This window comes from Leptosomus discolor, chromosome 6 (assembly GCF_034619465.1).
Source record: "Leptosomus discolor isolate bLepDis1 chromosome 6, bLepDis1.hap2, whole genome shotgun sequence".
Lineage (NCBI taxonomy): Eukaryota > Metazoa > Chordata > Aves > Leptosomiformes > Leptosomidae > Leptosomus > Leptosomus discolor.
In genome coordinates this window covers 8,581,290-8,600,329 of record NC_141396.1, presented here as the reverse complement: position 1 = coordinate 8,600,329, position 19,040 = coordinate 8,581,290, and the positions used below count along the sequence as shown (strand labels likewise).

Sequence of the window (19,040 nt, the reverse complement as noted above, 5' to 3'; positions counted from 1 at the left end):
GAATATAAGTACCAAAACTTATTGGTCTCTGCTGCAACGTGGAGTATGCAGAGAGACCGAGAGACAATGGGAGGGAAAGCATGAAAAATGGCAGAGGGCACTTCGTAATGAATAAAGAAAGAAACCCACTGCTAATTTCCCAAGGGATGGGTATATTTAACTGTCACATCTGGAATCCATGTTTAAATATCATTAAGGGAGTTTGTTTTCAAACAAAGGTTATAAACTGAAGTGTTCTGAAATCACTATGCAATGCTGTTTACACAGCAGAGTGGCTGCAGGTTTTACAGCTCTGTGCTGCATACTGATAGCCACAAGAACCAGTAACCCCACAGGGATGCTCACATGGATGCCCTCCCCACCAAAAAACTGAGGCTCACAAAAAGCAAAGCAGCTTAACACCAGCCAAAGAGTTTGAAAGTCTCAGACACAGTTCTAGAGCTATTAGTGCAACAATAGCCTCTGTTGGGCCAAAAAAAGCCACGTCAAAGTACTGCTTTTATAGATTCTCATCATGGAAATTACACTCCAGCCAAGCGAGTGACTGAAAGAGCAGCGAAGGACAACAGTAGGAATTTCAGTGATATGGCATTTGAAAAACACTTCACATATAAAAGAAAGTCTTTGTTTTCAGAGGTGTAACAAAATGCAGGTCTCAGCTTACTCAAGAAAATCTTTACTCCAAAAAATATCTTCTAAAGGCATTCAAGGTTAATGGGAACTCTGAATTGGTAAAGGGCCTCAAGATTCAACCTCTATTCATCTGTGCATATGTGCACTTCACATTGAATTTAAAAGCCCCTAAAACAAACAAACAGGTGAACCTCAGAAGTCTTTTGGAAAGGTCAAAAGCTCTTAGGTTACGAACAACATTGGTGAAGTATTTTGGACTGCTAGTGTAAACATCTTTAGCATTATGGTAAAGATGAAAAGATAGAGAGCGGCAGACAAGGTACAAAGAAAGACACTGTATTTCCCCTGCAAATGCATATGTGAATTCTGCATGTGCTAGTTTGCTTTGAGCTATGTTAGGTTATGCTGTGTGACACACATTTGATTTGCTGTAAGATTTAGAAGGACACACCTATCAAACTATGTTTATAAAATGCCTGCAGAATTAGTCAACTGCATTTTGCCTATATCTGAACTAGATGTGGGACGTTTATTTGTAGACCCAAAGGCAGACAAGGAATGCTGCTAGATTCATTTTTGTAGGAAAAACAACTGGTGTTGATTCTATTGCCACCATGTTTATCACTATTTTGTTTGAATATGGAACTTGGGAATTAAGGCTATTTCCGTCAGCCTGTTAGAATAACAGTGCAACATCTTTGCTTAATTATTGCTTTTAAATTATAACATGGCGGAGAAAACGTAAGACGAATTAAAACCCAAAATGAATTGATCTGTTTACATCTGTACACAGGAACACTGGAATGAATGACACTGATTGCCATTATAAAACATTTACACTTCAGTAGAGGTGTTATGCTCTATAGGAAGATTATAAACGTGTCTTGGAGAGCACTGTTTAAAACAGCAGCATACATAGTGTTTGTAGAAACACATACTTTCATTTCCATGTATTACTGTATGGATCTGTCCAAGCTAATTTTTACCTGAAAAAAAAAAAAAAAAAAAAAGGCGTTTCCAAGAAGAACGCCTAGGGGCGTTCATCTGCTTACAGATGCACCCAAGGACCTACAAACCATTTCCCTGTGGTACTTCTAGAGTGAAGCGCGCCACACAGCCACTTTTGAGTTTAAGTCATCAGGCTGCAAGGAGAAAACATGCTTCATAGGTAATGCCTGATGGGTGTAGGTAATCTGTCCAATTTTAATTTAGTTGGTATCTTAGGTTGGATTTTAATTCTGCGTTTATCTGCAGACAAAAGACTACATTCTTAAAAACATGCCTGAACTGTTCAAGTGAAACAGAGATCGAAATGCTAATTGAGTCTTCTCCAAGAAAGGTTTTGCTTAGATCTGTGAGAATACAAAAGGCCAGTTAACGGAAATACATGCAAGAGACTTTGTTTATTCGGTTCAAATCATATAGATAGGTTAATTAAAAATTCACAAAGGATTTGTTTTCTGTGTATCAAGCCTAAGGGTTCTTGGTGTTGTGTTTAAACAGGTGCATAAAAGAGCAATGAAGAGAAAATAGATATGTACCCTGAAAGAGGAATTTAAAAAGAAGATCAATATCCCAGGCAATGGAAAAGATGAAATTTATCATTTGTGCATGCAAATGAGACAGTAGTTGGGATAAGAGCTAATGTAAAATTCTTATTCCTTTTGTAGTCCAGCCTATTCTGAAAGTTCCAATTTCAGCATACTATAACAAACAGATAAAGATCTTTATCATGAGAAGTCCCCAAGCAAAGAAACATGTGAGAGATAGAGCATCTCCCACAAGGTGCACAGAGGCCACCTTGTTAGGAAGCCGAATGCCACAGGCCAAACAGAGCTAGATTTCTCCCACTCTAGCCCAGAGAACAAGTAATGCACTTCCAAGGAACAGGTAAGTTTTTGTAAATTCCTTTTGGAATTTATCTGGGATAACAGAACAGCCCAAGTTGGAAGTGACCTTGAAAGATCATCTGGTCTAACCTTAATTAGGCATACTCAGGACTGAAGTCAGTGCCACAAAAGTATTGTACCAGCCAGACATACTACAGATCCAACACTGAAACCAGCTCCAATGGAAGCTGGTCATTTCATATCCTGAAAACATCTTTTCAATGTAAAGAAAAATTCTTTTTATTTGAGATTTATAGCTATAACTGATTTTCTTCTCTTATGTCCAGGTCCAAAGTATTTAGGCTCCCAAGGGGACAAAAACACAGGGGCTGAAACAGTAACTAGGCATGCAGGCACTCTGTCTGCCTGAGGCACTGGAGTTTAAGCTGATCCTCATTGAAATCAAGAGGAATAATTGCATAGATTTTATAGGTAAATCACTGGTCAGCTGACTTGTATTTTCTATTTTCTCACTGTTCCATAAAAGGCTGTTTAATACTTCCATTGTTTAATCTAAGATGGGAAATATTTCTGGCTGGCATACTTGAAGCAAACAGCTCTGTCCTCCAGAGAAGGAGAGAAAGATCAGCTTTAACCACCAGAAGACTGTGGTTTCCTTTAGAATAATTTGACACAAGGGCCACCGCACAGGGAAATGCAGACAGCAGCTCACAGCTCAACTACGAAATACTAAAGACATGCCTCCAGTTACAGACAACCTAAGCAAGGGGCACAACATTAGAATATAATTGATTCTGTTAAAGGAACAGAGTCTTTCTGTATTCCAAGAATAGAAAAGAGCAGCCTTAAATGCATATACAAAGGAGGTAAACTTTGGAGAATGAAGTTTTTTGGGATGGAGTAACACAGGACAGGTGATGAAAGTAGTAAATTGCATGTGTACACATATGCTGAACTAACACAGAAACAGGAGACAAGGAATAGGTAACAGATCCTCAAAAGTAATTTAGAAAAGTATTCATATAATATGCAGAAGTACTGCTGAAAAAAGATCTAAAAAGATTACATGCTGATTTTTTTTTTTACACGTAGCACACTGACTATGCAGATATGATTTACGAAACATAGATTTAAAAAGTTTTTCAAGCATACCATTTTTTCCTCCCCTTTCCTAAAAGTTCAGAATTTTACCATATATTGCTCACTTTTTACCATTTCTCTGGACACAGATACAATATTAAAAAGGCAAACAAGGATAACTGATACTGCAGCAAGTACAGACAAATCTGCTACTACAGGCTGAGCTGGAAGTTGTCTTTGGCAAGAGAGGAATTACAACCATTAATTCTTTCAGCATATAAGCTTTAATGAAAATAAAAAGCACATTAAGAGCAAAAAAAAGAGCAGGTTACCTCATGTCATACTTGTCAATAAAAGCAATGTTTTTTTCTAGAGATATTCAACAGAATTCCCGCTGAGTTACTGGTAGCTGGGGCAATGTGGCAACTCTGAAAATCACTTTGATCTGAGTACTTGGAGATGAACTGAAATGCATACCTTCACATACGCTTGCTAAACAAACTTGACCACTGCTCCCCAGCCCTTATGGTTACAGGGATAACCTTCCAAAAATGAAGTACACAAAAAGCAAATGCAGAATCGTCCTGTTGAAGCTGCTGGGGTGGAGGTGTTTGACACGAATCAAAACTTCAAACCAAAAAATAACTGAGGAAACAACACAACCTCCACCTCTCAGCTGCTGCTTACAGCTCTAATGTGGCAAAACCCCCTAAAATTGACAACACTCCTGTCATAACATGGATGCTATTAAGAACTATGGAGGGCTTCTGCAAAGTTTTCAAAAGTCATGTCATTTCTGTGTTGCTATAAACTGGGAAATCTGGGAACTGAAGCAAAGGTTAGCACCAACTTCACTTTTTTAAGGAAAAAAAAAAAAAAAAAACACAGCAGAATTGGAGCCAAAGGACTAGTACAGTGGCTGAGATCCCTCCTCTGTAAATCCAGAAAATAAACCAGGACTGAACATTGAACAGTAGAGGGGATATGACCTTTACTTATGCCAGAAGGACTGGAGAAAAGGTAGAAATTGGAAGGTGGAGAAAGAACCTAAGAAGGACACTTCACCTTCCACTTCATAGAATCACAGAATGGTTTGGGTTGGAAGGGACCTTAAAGATCATCTACTTCCAAGCCCCCTGCCATGGGCAGGGACACCTCCCACCAGACCAAGTTGCTCCCAGCCCCATCCAGCCTGGCCTTGACCACTGCCAGGGAGGGGGCAGCCACAGCTTCTCTGGGCAACCTGTGCCAGTGCCTCACTCTCACCACCCTCACAGTAAAGAACTTCTTCCTAATATCTAATCTAAACCCACCCTCTTTCAGACCGAAACCTTTAGCCCTCGTTCTATCTCTACCCTCCCTGATAAAGAGTCCCTCCCCACCTTTCCTGTTGGCCCCCTTTAAGTCCTGGAAAGCCACTATAAGGGCTCCCCAGAGCCTTCTCTTCTCCAGGCTGAACAACCCCAGGCATGGTCACGCAAATCTGAGAATTTGCAGAGACAGATGAAAGCAGAAGGAAGCAAAAGCAGAAAAAAAAAAAAAAAAAAAAAAAAAAAAAAAAAAAAGAAGAAGAAAAAGGTGGAATCTATCAGAAATTTACCAGTTAAAGAGTTTGTGTCAAATCTAGGCTTAGATTGAGCTCTGAAATAGAAGCTGGTGAAAGCTGCAAGTGCAAAGAATGAAAACTATGAGAGTCTCTCAGATCAAACTTTTGGCCCTTCATTTCTTTCTTAATTTTAAATGGAGTTCTCTGCTAGTAGCCATCTAGAATCAGCTTTCCAGTAATGTTTCAAACATCTGTACTGGCTCTTAGCTGGACACTAGGCACTTAATCCAAAATTATAAAGTTCCAGGCCCCTGCTCAGCTGCTACAAAAAGAGAGACACGTGAAGTCCATAAGCACTTTATGTACAACCCTGACATTTCTGTATGTTTGAGGTTAGACCTTGGGCTTTTGCTCGTGACCACATTGGCACTCATGTTAATAAACAGTATTCTGAGTTCAATCTCTGTACTTGTCCATAACCTCACTGTTAATCAGCAGAGCAGCTTTCCATTTAGCTGATAACAAAGTCCCTCAAGATCCACAGAGGAAATGTTCTCTCTCCCAGACCTAAGAAGCTTAAAGCCTACTGGAATTTATTTGAACTTGCTTCATAAACTGAGTGCTGCAAAAAAATGCAGTCAGTCTAACACAGGGCCAGAACAGAAAATGAGATAGTGACAAACATCTGATTCAATTATTTCTGTTAAACACATAAGCAAACCTTGGAGCAGAACTGGAACTGTACTCCACTTCCCCTGGAGAAGGCTGCCACTAGGTTACAGAATCATTATCACCCTTGCATCCTCTCATCTTCTGTTTGTCACAGGGCTGTCTACATTTAGCCTATACCCAAGGCTAAGCTGTAACAGTCACTCTATCACCCAACAACCCCTCACCAGCCAGGGAAGGGAATCAAGAAAAAGGAGAGCAGACCTATGGGTTGAAGTGAAACAGATTTAGTGAAAATACCACCAATACCAACAGAGATACACAGAGTTATATCCAGCCAAGTGACTATACAGCCATCACAATCAACAGGAGGATAGTCCTCAGGACCAGGAGGAACCCCACAGGAGCTCTCCCTCCTCAGCAAACCTTCCCCCTTTACAATGCCCATGACATTATGGGATGGGCTACCCCTGTAGCTGACTCAGGTCAGCTGCCCTGGCTGACTCAAGCTGCTAACGGCCTGCCCAGCATGGCTGGGCTGGGATTCTGTCCCAGCCAGATCAGGACAGTTGTAAGTCCCTAGGTGGATATAGGGCCTAATTAATTTTACAAACCTGACATAATATAAGTGTCCAAATACATTTAAGCAGTTTTGAACTGGGGAGGGGGGAATACTTGAACCTAGCAAAACCAGCCTCCCCCTCGAGTTCTTGAACTGCATCCATCACAGCACTACCTCAAAACTTGAGGGCACAGGAAAATCCTGATTAAATGGACAGGGCTTGGAACAAATCCAAAACACCAAACCTCAAGCTTAGTTAAAAAGTACCTACTATTGTGTAGGACTTACTCTCAAAGCTATGCAGATCTTAAACTAAAATAAAGACAAAATTGTATGCTGCTTGTTCAAAAGAGAAGTAAAGACCTTATTTTTTGAGTACAAATTGTATGTGACTTTAATAGTATGAATTCTGTCAAGTGGTCCATAGAATAAATTTGCACACAGTTCAACATAACATGTGCACATTAAATAGGATTTGGCATTAAAAGACCCAACACTGAATGGAAATCGAAAACAAATGCCCACATTCTCCCCAGAAGACTATTCACCCCAAGGCCTTAGGCATTAATTTAAGTGAATGAGGAAGCCACTAGGGCAGCTGTCGGTAGCTTATTTGATTTGTGAATAAACAATGGCTTCATTTTAAATGCTATTTACTCCTACTCCATACTAATGTAAAAATCGAAAACACAAAAAAGAACTGACTATTTAAAAACACACATTTTTAAGAAAGCTTTTATACAGCAAAGTTCTTCATTTCAACATGGTTGGAAAATAAAATAGTAAGAACTTCTGTTGCATTATTAATTTTAACTGCTACTAATGTTAAGAAGCCCTGAGGTTATATCTTATACTTAATTGATACTGTGCATTTGGCTGTATATTAATGAGAAGTTAGGGTATCACAGGTCATTCCAATAAAATCTTTGGGCTTGTCAGCTTGAATTATGTATCTTTGCATCTGTAGAAAACAGTGGCAATATGATAATTACAGTAGTTGATACATGTTGTTATAACTTGTTAGTACAATCAGGTACATCATGTCCAAAGCGCAGATGCCAATCCAGTCTGGCACTAATAATCCATCAAACAGATCATTAATAATGAACAGTTTGTATGCAAAGAGAAGCATTTAGCTGCACAATGAATTTTCAGATTGGAGCACGGTATTGTCTTCTTGATATTATAAAGATTTAATTACAACAAAGAGCCACCATCTTCCCCGGCACTATGAGATGAAAATGAAGACCTTTACCCTATACATCCATATACAAAGTGCTGAACTTTATGTGTAGGTGTGCCTGTGGGTTTGCAGATAATTACATATGTAACCTCATGCCATCATTTAGGTTTCATATAAACCAGCTTCATATTATAAGGATTCATATTTATAGGTAGGTTTTACCTTGTGCATAATTCAGAGAGGGTCTGTCTAGAAAGATGCAGTTCTATAGCCTTCCTCTATCAGAACATACATGCTGAACACTTTCTGGTTTCCATGTAATTTGTAATTTAAAGACAATGGAACCCAGCTGCCCCAACCTACACTCAATTTCTACTTCACATACAGACATCTTGCCCTATGATCAGACTGTTGTTTGACACATAACAGAGCTATGGGAGTCCAAGAGAAGATGAAGAATTTACATAAAAGGAAAGGAATCACTCTAAACAATAAGCAAATTGTATCTGTTCATGAATGCAAAACCTGACTATAAAGCAAACTAAGTGCACTAGTTAAATACAGCGTTGTGCAACTGGCATTTGCAACAGCTGATAACCTGAGATGAAACTGTCCTTGAAAGCACTGCAGCGACAATCTATGGATAAATTGTTCTTGAACAATTTCTCCAATATATATATCAAGCACAAAAAGGTTTGCTTTCAACACACACCATACAGATTCACCCATCCTGGTTTTCCTAGTAAACATGTATACTCAGGATAGCAAAAGAAAGGGAAAAAAAAGTCCTACTGAGCAGTTCCCACACTGATCTCTGCTGCTAAGATGTAAACCTTTGCACTGTGATCCAAAAGGTGCTCTGAATTTACAGTCTGTTTGTAACATCAGAATCCAGTCCCACATATACAGATACATGGCCACCTAAGGCCCAGGCCCACATATATATTACATATGAACCAACATTTTTACTTTATTCATTTAAATTCACTCAGGCTATCCTGCACAAAATAGCAGGGTTTAGGGGAAGAAAAAACCATGAAGAACAGACTTCAGGTACTCCTGTCCATGTGTAATGAACCAGTCCAACAGCTCAGGACATTTCCGTGCACAAATCAACTGTGTACCACATGTGGAGGGAGAGAATCCAGCTCCTCCCAGTGTTTGCTGTGCATGGCTATACAAGATCTTATGTGCACACGTGTTCCAGCTGGACTGCCAGATGTCTGAGATTTATGGACATATGGCAGCCTACACGGTAGCATGTAAACTTCGAGGACATCCACAAAACCCACACTAATCTGTTAAATTCTTGAAATCTACATGGACAAGAACTCTGCATGCAAAAGGGAATGTGCCCAGGAAAAGGCAGATGACTGGTGGCTGACATGGATTAATGGCCCAAACAATCTACAGTCTCTCATATTCAGAGAGGAGCCATGAACCCACTATTTTTTCTTTCTGAGTTACAAAGCAGAGCTCACCAGGCTTTAAAAGGATGTATCTGATATATTAACAGCGTATTAGCTGTAAGCATGTTTCTCTCTCTTGTATGGACTCAGATCTACACTTGAGTTGCACATTACACAACGTTTCAGCGCGTTACCTCTGCTGAGCCGCAGTCACTGCCTGCGTGCACACTCTGGTGGAGCAGCACCAGGTAGGACAAACTACATCCATCATTAACTTTTGAACCACAGTTTTCTGTTCCAGGCTTCAGAGAAACATGAATCATAGCACAGCTGGGGAGGAGTTTCTGGCAGCTAATATGACTTACCAGAACGCTGCTTCTAAAGCATCTGTATTTTCATTCCCTATTTTGATTCAAGTGTTTAACGCAAAAGAATTCTGCTTCTGGGCTCTTCAATTCCAAAAATTAAGCACTGAATCTGTATTTCAGTACCTAAACAGAGCTGGCCTGTTTCTCAATATCATCAAAGCCATACACTTTCAACCACCGCTTTTCAAGTTCTTTCTCACTCTTCAAAAATTATTCATCATTTGCCTTGCATAAAGAATGCTCAGATTAATAAGACAAGGAAGAAATGCCCTTGTAAAAGAAAAAGAGAGGGTCAGACATACAGACACCACACTCACTTAAGCCTAACAACAGGCCTTTTCATTAATTATCTTCCTAATGATGGGTTCTCGAACAATACTGCAAAATTTCATTCAAAATCGAACTACTCGCTGGGGAAAGAGTGCATTTTATCTCGTTCCCTCAAGAACTCTGAAGCCATCTTCCTCATATTTATATTCTAATCTTTCTATGCTCACTTGTAAAAGTTGATAATTAGGAAAGCCTCTTTGATGGTCAGAAGCTGCACACTATTTCTGTGTGCATGGTAACAGGATGAATCACTGGCTGCACTAATCCTGTAAGAGTGTTAAAGGTCCCATGTGACAGTTACTGTGAATGCTAAACCTGCCCTATATTATGCTATTTCCCACTAATCCTAAGAAAATTAATGTTAATTTATCATTAAAAAAGGTTAATTATACATTTACTTCTGATTTAGGCACATTAGACCAGACTCACAAGTAATACTGGGGGGTTTTTGTGGGTTTGTTTGGGTTTTTTTTAAATAGGGAGGATTTCTGTTTAGCATACAATCAGGGACTATACTCCAAAATCACATCAGGTTGGGCAGTAGTGCTGCAGAGGACGATGACAAGACCCCCATGGTAATTCTGATTATCCCTCTGATCCAGTTTTAAAAAAACTTTAGCTTTTGTTCCTTATGCAAAACTTCCAACAGCATCTGCTTCATCTCTTCTGCTAGTAGTTTTCAGGTATACACTGAATGCCAATTCTGGGTCAGGAAAGAGATTCAAGTTATGTAATTACCTTTTCATTGCTTATTAAAGTAACTTACAGAACAGTATTTGTTCCTTTATGAAATACTTTATGGTAATTAAATCACAGCATTTACTTGACATGAAAAAAAAAACAAAAACAACAAAGCCCTATATTTTGAATGATTTATTAGTATTAGCAGATTCTAATCCTTAAGTACAATCTTGGCATTTTACCCTGGGTCATGGAATAGATGCACTACATACTATACAAACCAACTTTCAGAGGTTGTACCCTGGTCATCCAGTAAAAGTGAGACCCTGTTGGAACACGCTGTTTGTAAGGATCTTCTGACAAAGGAAGAGATAAATTAATAGAAAGATGTTTTGCTGAACTACACAGTATATCAATACCAATACTGATGTAGCTAACTGGTTTTTTGTATGACATGACTCTGTTCAAAACTACACTGACATGCAATTTCTTTGCTGTGGAATATAAGCAGCACACCTTTTTCAAATTAAAGGTTTCGATAGGAACTCTATCTTCTATCAAGTACCATAGTTTCTGTAATAGGGGGCCAAAAAGGGCCAACATTTTTTGCCAAGAGTTAGCCCCACACCACATTCCATATAGTATGTCTTTTTAAAAAACTTGTTTTAATAGCCACTGTTGCCTAAAAGGAAATGCATTTTTTCACATTATGCTTAAAAGTCACTTCTGTGCTGGGAGTATGTCCTAACAGGTTCCTTCCCCAAATGTCTGACCAAATTCATTTATGACCAAACTCACACCCAATTTTGGCAGGTGTAGCTCCACTAGCTACATAATCTTGTATTTATCTCTAATTTGCCACTTGTCTTAACTGTTGCAACTGGAAGTGTTTAAAACAATTGCTTTGAGGGCTATTTACAATACCGACGAGACAGGCTACCTCATAGTGAAAACCATAGAGCCTTGTCTCTTCAAAAGTGCATAATGCAAGAAAATAAGTGTTTGCGTTGTGGGGGTTTCGGTTTGGTTTGGTTTTTAAGGTCAACAAGCAGTTGGTTTAATTATTAGGTTATGTACCTTAATCAACATCCACGTCCCTTCTGCAGGACTCAGTCTCCATCTACCTTAATACTTTGCAAGCAGATCAGTATTTGCATATTTGGGTTGTTTTCATTGCCCACAGCAGGAGGTGAAGAGAAAGCAGTTTACGAACAAGGGGCTTAATTCGCATGAGGCAGCTTCCTTTACATCTAAACAGAAAAAAATCTTTCCCTAAGCCGCCCCCTTACTGCTGAAGTGTGCTTCCTAAAATTATCTTTTGGTCCCTCTAGTATCTCCCTGTCCCACCACACAGAAGCATCTGCGTATTCCTTAAATTCAGCTCAATTTGTGCAGCACAGTTATCTGCCAGGAGACAATACCAGTGTGTCCCCTGTTGCTTCCAGCTGAAAACCAACCAACAAAGGCAATAATGCACATAACTAACATTTCTCAGTTAAAATTTAATTGGCCAGAAATGGAAGACGTTAAAATAGACATAAACTGTATCATTTGCATGTATCACAGTGTTTTCTCTGGTAAACCTTAACTTCTACTACATCACTATTTATAGTTAAAAAAATACTTTTATAACATGATGTGGATCAGGTCCAACTAATATTAATAAAATAGCATTTACATTCTTGCTTACTTTTATATTAGATGTGCCACCATAATGTGTGATGAAAACCCGTTTCAAATTTAGCTGCTTTTCAGAAAAATTATAACACCAAATTATTAACAGACAGGGGCTATGCTATTTCCTGCATCTTCTGATGGTCTTTTGAAACTATTTTTCTGCTTGATATCCTATAAATTTTTGTTAGAAACATTCTTCAGTGTCTGTAATAGGAAAACTGTGCTGAAAATCAATAGTCTGCATACTTCTTTGCCTGCAATATGCTATATATCATAATCCTGTTTTATAAGAGTCTAAAATGAGCTAAAACGGATTCAATTTTAAGATTCAGCATTCAAACTAATAGTTTTTAATTTAAGAAAATATCTGTCACTGTGAATAGGCAAACAAATGGATTAGATTCTCCAGTTTTATTCCTTAGGCCATAAGTGTTAATCTCTCAGCAGAACCAACATAATATACCACTATAGATTATCAAAAGTGACTACTTGCTGCCGTGAATTATTCATTTGAAAGGTTATGCACCAGTGATAATATAAATTATATTTGAAAAATATTCATATAACATTTTAATAAGCTTTAAAAACCGATTTCTTTCCCAATGTTTAAACTAAAAATAATATTTAGTGTCTCAGAAGGAATTATGGATTTATTGGATGTGTTCAAAAGTCCTGCCATAAGTTATCTGAGACTTAGGGGGACTTGATCATCTAAATACTCTTTAAGATGTACTTGCTCCATAAATTAAAGATAATACATGTACGTTTCTCTCAAAGGCCTCTAATCAAATTATTCTCATGCATGTAAAGAGCTGGTGACTGTTTACAATTTATGATAAAACACAGGAAATCTTGCCTGTGCTGCCAGAGAAAAGGATCTTAGGGAGGAACTTAACACCCACGACAGGCAAGCATACGCACTTCTGTTTTTCAAGGGAAGCTCAAGTTTCATTAGCAACGCCCAGTGCAGCACCTGAACTCAGTCCATGTTCCAGTGTATCTGCACTGCTCCCTGCAGTGCAATAAACTATCTGAAAAAGAAAGGTTCTTAAGATTTTGGGAGCATAGCACCAGTTTTTTAAACATAGTGATTTGGGGTACATTACACACAGACACTGCCGAAGAAGCCTGATTTTCCCCATATCCACCTATAGACATGAAGGCCCTTAAAAAATATATTTTAAAAGATATTCCAAAATTGAAATCGATAAGGTTTTCATTTGTGTATTTGAATTGTGGCTCAGCTATATAACACCTGGTATTCACTCCTCTTTCCTACCATGGATGTCTACTGTAGGATTTGACAGGTCAGCGCTTCCTTCTTCTTCCTTTTGCTTTCATTGATCTCCAGCGCAAAATCTCAGCCAGTTCTCCTCCCTACTCCTTTCTCAGTGAGTTCACCTGCCCTCAGCTGCCAGCACCATTTCAACACTGATGAATCACCAATCTTCACTTGTATCTTTCATTTCCCCACATTGAAGGCTATCTCACTTTGCCTGCTTCTCAAAAACACAATTTTGATGTCAAAGTCAGCCTCTTGAAAATTGAACTTCTTATCTTTTCTTCCAATTCTCACCTCCTTGCCATTACTGATGACAATACCACTATCTTTCTCGATTCTCTAGATTTCAAATTTCATGGCCCATTCAACTCTTTTCTCCATCGCTTGATCACAGCTCAAACTGTCATCAAATCCTATCAGTACTTTTCTATGATATCTCCAATATCCACCCTGTCCTTTCCAATCCTTCCACTAAAATCTTTGTCCAAGACTTCATGTTACTTGCATCAGTTACAGCAAATTCCTGTTCAAGCTCTTATCCCCCATGCTCCAATACATGTAAAATACAGCTGCTAAAATCATTACCCTCTGTCCTGGTTTTAGCTAGGACCTAGCCAAACCCAGGACACTCTCCTTGCCTGCATTGACCATAGCACTGTGGTCACCCATTAAAAAAAACTTGGATAAAGCTACCCATTACTTTCTATATTAAGTAGGCCTGACTCTTACTTCCAAAGTCTTGTACATCTCCACTCAATTATTTTTTCTATACTTTCCTTTTCTGCTCCTTTCTGTTTCCTACAAACTTACTTACTAATTCTTTATTGTTTTTCAGCTTCTCTCAAAACCTCATACATGCCACCACAATGCTGAATATACAAAATAGCTTTGTTTCTTCGCTTCCAAAACACAACTCTCCGCCACGCTTACTCAGGTATCTCTTCTTAAAATTCTCTGCTTCCTTTCACCTGTGGTTAACTAGTGGAACATAACCCTTGCCTCTATTTTGAAAAAGGAAGTAAGCATCATAATTGAGCCACTTCTTATTCTGTCCAGAGCAGTTTCGCTGCTCCTGCCTGCAGGTTTTTCTTTTAAACTAGGAGAAGGAAATCATTCCACAAGAGTGACATCTTCAAAGATTTAAAAAAAACCAAGCAAACAAACACAAAAAACCCCACTACTCTCTCCTCCTAAACAGAAATAATCAGTTTAATTCACTGTCTATCTCATTGGAAATCAATGCTTACTAACAACTAAAAATCAATCTTTCTTTAGAAAAATCATGAGACAGTAACATTCAAATTTAAATTTAAATAAAAATTATGCAAATAGAGGCTACTTTTAAGCCACGATTTAAATCAATATTAACTGATTAAATTAATCAACTCTGGCCCAGTGTAATACCATGTTATATTACTTACACAGCAATGCCTACATTCAATGTCCTTTATAAAAAGTTGCACACTCAATTTGATCTGGAGGAAAACTGAAGTGATTTTATTCCCATCAAACAGATGGGTAAATTGAGACAGAGAGATCAGTCAGTACATCAGTGGCATATCCAAAGCCTCGAACTAAGGTCTGCTGATCAGACAGCTCTGCCTTCCCTAAAGAACAAGGGTGACGGTCATCAGTTGGGCCCCTTCGAAGACTCTGTCTTTTGTCTGCACATTTGGATATTGCTACTGAGCTGAAATTAAAGACGTGAAACCTGAACAAAGACTATAGAACAAGCCAACTTCAATATCATATAACCACCATTTTCCAGATAAATTATTTGAGCATGGACATACAGTAGTTCCAGAAAGAGCTATAGCGACTTAACAGTCTATCACCCCCAAGGCACTTGACATGACCCCTACAGAAGAGACATTATAATGGGTTATGTGCCTTTCATATGAAATCACCCTGCAGTAGTAGTTCAAAGTCAGCTCCACAGAAAAAGACTCAGAATCATCCCATGACCTATTACAGAAGCTCAACTATGGGGAAAGGTAACATCCAGCAAAGGAGAGCAGTGAGAATAATTAAGCCCAGCTGTTTCTTAAGCTTCACCAGCAGCTCCCCCGGGGACACCAGAGGGATCTCTAGCTACACTTTGACTGTTGTCACAATCATTTGGGGCAAAAGATTTTCTGGAAAGGAGCCAAATTAGTATTTTTATAAACTATTTTACAAATTCAGCCGCATTTTCAAACTCGTGATCAGCTCAGACAGCACTGGAAGCCAGTATTTTTAGAGCAGTACAGCAAGCAAAACATCCTCAAAAATGGAAGACACTTCCCCCAAAAAATCCAGCTCCAGGATTTTCCAAGTTGATAGAAAAGATTTAAATATAAATGTCAGTACACCGGTCAGAAAGTGCTTTTACACCACAAATGCAAATAAAGCAATAAAACTTAAAGTGTGCTGCCCTTCAATTAAGTCTTTTACCATTTCATTATTTCACAGGTACAACCCCAAATTTTAATATTACAAATATTTACTGCAAAGGTTTTTCTAGCTGTGGAGATGTTATGGAGCACTAAAGCAAGAAGAAAAACAGATCTAAACTAGAAGTGAAATGAAGTGATTATGATGGTTATGAATCAGCCCTCCATTATTGAGCCACTTTAGCAGCATGTAATAGATTCTGATTAAGCTCTTTAAGCTGAATTACAATGTACTATTAGAAGACTGCTCAATTAATATTTTTCAAGGCCCAGAAGCTAATTTTACCAGCATCCACTAATTTTAACCAAGGTCTGATCAGACCTTACCACAGTCTTCTCAGCAGGAAGCAATAAGCCAGCTCCAGCTTTTCCAGACCCACTAATAAAAACTTCAAGCAGGCGTCAAAGCTCAGAGCTCGGTCACTGTGTGGAAGCTTCTCCCCATGCCACAGGTAAGAATGGTAGGATTCCTCAGGGGAAAGCTATAGACATCACACACTTGTAACAGAAGCAACTCCTGGGCTGGAGTTTGCCATTTCAGAAGTACTGCAGTACTGCAAAGCTATTAGATGCCACTGCAAACATTTAGAAGCCGAGACAGAAGAACTCAAGCAAGTTTTCAAATCAGTTTATACGGTGTTCCTGGCAATGGAAAGTGATAATCACAGCATACTGTTGCTCCTTTACTGCATAACTGATTTTGAAACACTGCAATCATTCATGTTGCCATTGGAAGAAAATCAAGACACACATGGTATTGTCTACTGATTTTCACAAAATATAAGCAGGATTATCCACATTTACTAGAAATGGCAAAAACTACAACAAAATGGCACTCCAGTAGCTCCATCTACAGAAACCCTGGTAGGAAATGACAGTGTCTACCTCAGAGACAGTGAACAGCTGTCTCTGACCTATGGGTCATGTTAACATCTGGGGAGAAAAAAGGTTTCTTTTATGAGACTCCTAACTTAGAAGATATCTTATTATAACATTATAGCTTAATTTTACCTAACCATTTTAGTCCTACTAAACATTCCAAATTCTTAGCGTAGGTATTTAATTAATAAAAATAAGCACATTTTCTCCTGAATGTTTCAAATAGCTAGTTTTGGTATTGAGAATCATGTAGCCAAGACAGTACAATTTTAGCATTCAAAAAAGTTTTTCTTCCAAGTTTCTAGAGGTATTTTTGCAGTTTGGAGTATTTTGCATGCCACTGAGACTATATGGCACCAAAATCCAAATTTAATTCAAATGTTTGCATACTGAATGCAATGAAACACAGCTCATCTAATACCAGTGCACAGTCACATATCAATTCATATGAGCCTGGTTATAAAATCCCCTTAGCCTCATAATAAAAGCAGGTTTGTCTACATAGATTATACCAAATCATCTCTGAAAACATACTGAGAAGAGTTTACGTTTCCAATCCACTCAACTGTCATCCATTTGTGAGAATGCTGTAGTCATTCTTTATGACTTCTACTAAGTAGAGCCTTTGTACACAGGTTCCTCAATGGTGTGGTTTAACTCCACTGCTATCTGTTTTCAATCTTGTATCTGAAAAATTTCATTTTAACTTCTAGTACTTATCAGTAATTGATAAAATAGGTTTCAGCATCTCTTTTGTTTTATAGCATTTTCTTTTCTGTGCTTTTGTTTCACATGGAGCAATAAGTAGCAGGTGTATTTTCTCACAGCCCATGAATATTTATGGTTGTGAATAACAAAAAGCACTGTTCTAAAAAAAAAAATCCTCTCTCATATTTTTTACATACAGCAGGAGGAAAAGGAAATTTCCCCTCCAGAGCCCATGTGTGGGAGTGAGTGACTTGGCACTGTGTGTCAAGGAACCATTTGAGACAAAGGGGCTATGTCCGTATTCTCACAGTCATCCAGTTATTCATATATATATGTATGCATGTGAGTCCATGACATCACGCACCTACAATACATTTCCTATAAATTCAGGCAGCTGGTCTTTGAATCAAGTTTTGAAATCCCACCAGCCTGGAGACAGTAAGAATTTGGAGCAGGTGAGTAAATTGTCCTGGGAATTTCTCAAGTCCTACACTATTATTTCATTATTTTAGATTTTCATTTAAAGAAGAATGGGAAATATTTAGTTTACATATTAAAATTAAATCTTTTAGCATTGGTTTAGTGCCAGCTAGAATTGTGCAGTCCCCAGATATTTATAGCTAAACATTGGCTGGAATATACCTTAGGTGATCTGCACTTCTGTAGCACTACCTGAGGCTAGCTGTCTCTCCAGGAGGGCTTTCAAAATTTGTATGAGCACTCTGAGAGGCACACAAGTGAACAGGGAGCAAATCCTTCCTTTGGTGAAGTAGTGCAACATACTCTCTGAATGTGCTACCATTAAGTCATGTGAACAGTTGCACTGAGGCCTAGCTGTGAGCTTCCAAGTAACCTTTGGAGTTATCCCAGTACATTTCAGCGCACTGCAATCTCGAAACATGGGTTCAAACGGGTATAAACAAACTGGTTCACAGAGAAATGGCTACAGTGAGTAGACTGAAAAAATAGTGTCAACAAATTCTTTTTTAAGTGTTCCTGTTTACAAATTTGGATAGATATAAATACCCTAAATCAGCTCTGCATTGTCCTCTCCTCAGCATGGAGGGTTCTCTAGGCTTTATGTGCCTCCCAGAGAAATTACTTTATCTCCATTTACCTGAGTTATCTAATTGGCATTTGGGTTTTGATCTTGTCTAGACTTCAGGCAAGCAGGTCTTTGCATCACGTCATTTTTCGTGGAAGAGCATGGCTCAATCACCCATATAACGTCCTTCAGGCTAAATCTTAGTCTTCCTCCACTGTTCTTACACCGATGAGTGAGGACCCCTCCAATGAACGATCATGGCCAAGCAGAGCATTAAAAATGGACAAAAATATGTTCAGCACTATCCACTTACACATCTCTTTGAAGGAAATGGGAGATTCTCCCACGTACTCCAACTGGAGTCCTCATGTAGGACACTAAAACCTGTATGTCACTGACACAGAGCTGCTGGAATGTTTACAGTAGCTTTCGTTTAAATCTGCCCACTTTAATAATAGTTTAATCAAGTTCTTTTCTATTTGTCGCAACTTTTAAAAGGCACAGGATAGGCTTCCAAACACTAATTAAAAGTGGTTTCATGCAATGTGCCTGACCCCAAATCTGTACATACATTGTCCCTCCTTTGCTGCTCAGTTGAAAGGCAGCAACAGAACCAGTGAAGAAGGCTACACACAAAGTGCTGTTGCACATAAAACACATGCCTTGGAGAACAGAGGAATTGTGTCCTCATAAAAGGTGATCTGTA

At 38.6% G+C, this 19,040-nt stretch overlaps 1 protein-coding gene across 2 annotated transcripts in view; it reads right to left on the bottom strand.

Annotated features, from left to right (window-relative positions):
- Window positions 1-19,040, bottom strand: part of GFRA1 (GDNF family receptor alpha 1) — a 140,675-nt gene that overhangs the window by 79,467 nt on the left and 42,168 nt on the right. The gene's annotated exons all lie outside the window — the stretch shown is intronic.